The 3,514-nt window shown below is 39.2% G+C and overlaps 1 pseudogene; it reads left to right on the forward strand.

The window, feature by feature from the left end:
* Positions 1–1,168: 1,168 nt before the first annotated feature.
* On the forward strand, positions 1,169–3,448 carry LOC105529158 (annotated as a pseudogene).
* The last annotated feature ends 66 nt before the right edge of the window (positions 3,449–3,514 follow it).

Raw genomic sequence — 3,514 nt, forward strand, 5'->3', positions numbered from 1 at the left:
CAAGACAGTCCTCCACAGATCTTTCCTGGATAACCCCATCGCTATCCCTGGCTTCCACTGAGATGGCTGAGTGGATCCAATAATCACACGCCTAAGTGCATCAATAAAAGTTTATCCAACCATATCCTTGCCCTCTTCTCCATTGCACACTTTCCTGACAGTGACTTTCCTCGTTTTAGCATGCTTTACAATCTGGATAGACCAATAACCTCCCAATTTATCAAGTGCAAATTCCCTTTTGCTTAACTTTCTTACTTTATCTATTTCCCAGTGTTTTTTACTAAACAGGAAAAAAAATAGGCCACACCGTCAATGCTTTACTTGGAAATCATTTTAGCTATCCATTCAATTTTATTGTTTCTAATCTCTGTTTTCTCCTCAACTGTAGAACACAATACAGCCAAGTATTCTGCCACTATGTAACAATTCCTCAGTTATATATAAAATGTTTTCAATCTTGATAACATGTTCCTCATTTCCTGACTCCTTAACAGAATTGACTGTGACATTCCGATTTCTACCCACAGTCTCTTCAAGGCAATCTAGTGTGTTTTGTTTTGTTTTTTATTATGTACCCTAATTTCCTCCAGCCTCTACCCATTAACCAATCGTTATATAATCACACTAATTGTCACCTCTAAATATCAGCCCCTCGGTTGTTTATTTCTTCACAGCAGGTAAGGATCCATTAATTTATAAGCATACTAGGGCCAAACTCAAATTTTCATATACCTCATTGCTTTGAATATTCCACAAATCAGCATATTTTAGACATTTAGAGCCTGTTTGCTTTGCATGCCCCATGAAAGTGCACACAGCATCTGCTAGTCATAGGATAAACTCCAAATCTGTAAAGATCCCAGAATGCTGCTATGCTCTGGAACCCTCTCACCTGGAGAATCCCTACTGGGCTACTGTGTGACATCATCTAGACACATAAGTTCTGTCTCCTAAGCCCTCTCCCACAGAAGTACCCTGCCTTCTTTCCCTTCAGAGTGGTGGCCTCCACACCATAGCCTCTGACAGTTTCATGCAGTGAGAGACTTCTCCTAATATACAAATCTCTCAAGGCATTGTCCTGAAAAAGCCTGCATGTGGTACTACCACCCCATGTCCATATCTTTTCTTTATCACTCCATAAGTATCTTGAATCTCCCAACAAGTGGCAATGAGAATAGAGTATCCACTTCCATATTTTTAGATGTTTGTTGCCACCTTCCAGTACTACAGTGTTTTGTTTGGAATGTTGCTTTAAATAAAAACAACAGTGTGTAACTTCTTCAGATTATCTTCTTTCACTCAGCTTAATTCCTTTGAGATGCATCCAAGTATTGTATACATCACCAGTTTATTCCTTTTTCTTGCTGAGTAGAAAGTATTCCATTATATGTATATACCAAAGTGGTTTATCAATTCATCCACTGAGGACATTATGCTTGTTTTCAGTTTGTAGAAAGTACAAATACAGCTGCTGTGAATGTTAGTTAATAAGATTTTGTGAATATGCTTCATATCTCTAGGGTAAACACCTAAAATATGGGATGGCTTGGTTATGTAAGTGTATGTTTAACTTTTTTTTGTAATCGCTAAACTATTCCAGACTGCCTGAACCATGATCTAATCACCTCCCACCAGTCCTGACCGCCAACAGTCAGGATTACAATTCAACATGAGATTTGGGTGGGAACACAGAGCCAAATCATATCACTAGGTATGATCCATTCTGGGAAAAAATAGTTGTCTTTCTGTGGACATGTAAAACAAGAAAGCAAGTTATCTGAATCCAAAATACAATGGCGAGACAGGCACAGACATTAAATATAGACAGTATAAAGTTTTTCATTCCCAAAGGGAAAAATTGGAAAGGATAAAGAGTCACCAGTTCTAATTAATTTTGAAGTACATAGGGGACAATTTTGTTCAGTTTCAAGGTCCGTGTAACTCCCATAAAGAATGTATGAGAGTTACAATTTCTCTGCATCATCATCAGCAATAGGTATTTTCAATAATTTTAAATGTAACTATTCTAATATTGAAAATTGTGTGGTTTTAATTTTCATATCTATAGTGATATATTATATATCATTTTATGGGGTTATTTGTATCCATATATCCTCATTGTTGAGTATCTGCTCAAATCATTTACCTGTATTTTAATTGAGCTTTTAATTTTCTTACTGTTGAGTTTTGAGAGTTTTTTTCTATTTTGGACAGAAGTCCTTTGTTGGATATATACGTTGAAAATATTTTATCCTAGTACATAGCTTATCTTTTCATTTTTCTTAACAGTGTCCTTCTGAGAGCAAAAAGTTTAAATTTTTATTAAAATCCAATTTATCTTTTTTATAAAAGAATAGTGCTTTTGATATCTGTCTGATAACTCTTTGATATCTTGCCTAACTCCAACTCATGTGTTCTTCTAAAAGCTTTATAGTTTTAGGTTTTACATTTAGAACTATGATCTACTTTGCATTAATAGTGATACAGCCTTTCTGCGCTACCTACAGAAGGGTCCATACAGCCTAGTTGTGGATTGCTGTCATAACTTAAAGGGAAACTTTCACAATATCTGGAGCCCTTGATATTCTGCAAATGAAGGAGGATGTTCTTAAGTTCCTTGCAGCAGGAACCCACTTAGTTGGTGCCAATCTTGACTTCCAAATGGAACGGTACATCTGTAAAAGGAAAAGTGATGGCATCTACATCGTAAATCTGAAGAGGACCTGGGTGACTTCTGCTGGCAGCTAGTGCCATTGTTGCCATTGAAAATCCTGCTGATTTCAGTGTTATATCTTCTAGGAATACTGGCCAGAGGGCCATGCTGAAGTTTGCTGCTGCCACTGGAGCCACTCCAATTGCTGGCTGCTTCACTCCTGGAACCTTCACTAACCAGATCCAGGCAGCCTTCCGGGAGCCATGGCTTCTTGTGGTTACTGAGCCCAGGGCTGATCACCAGCCTCTCACAGAGGCATCTTATGTTAACCTACCTACCATTGCTCTATGTAACACAGATACTCCTCTGCACTATGTGAACGCTGCCATTCCATGCAACAACAAGGGAGCTCACTCAGTGGGTTTGATGTGATGGATACCAGTCTGGGAAGTTCTGCCCATGCGTGGCACCAATTCCCATACACACCCATGGGAGGTCATGCCTGATCTCTACTTCTACAGAGATTCTGAAGAGATTGAAAAAGAAGAGCAGGCTGCTGCTGAAAAAGCTGTGACTAAGGAGGATTTTCCATGTGAATGGACTGCTCCAGCTCCTGAGTTCACTGCTACTCAGTCTGATATTGCAGACTGGTCTAAAGATGTGCAGGTGCCCTCTGTGCCTATTCAGCAGTTCCCTGCTGAAGACTGGAGCACTCAGCCTACCCCGGAAGACTGATCTGCAGCTCCCACCACTCAGGCCACTGAATGGGTAGGAGCAACCACCGAATGGTCTTAAGCTGTTCTTGCACAGATTCTTAAGCAACATGGAAATAAGGTTGATGAAAAATAAAAATCAGTTTCT

Source organism: Mandrillus leucophaeus, unplaced genomic scaffold (assembly GCF_000951045.1).
Source record: "Mandrillus leucophaeus isolate KB7577 unplaced genomic scaffold, Mleu.le_1.0 Scaffold75, whole genome shotgun sequence".
Taxonomy (NCBI): Eukaryota; Metazoa; Chordata; class Mammalia; order Primates; family Cercopithecidae; genus Mandrillus; species Mandrillus leucophaeus.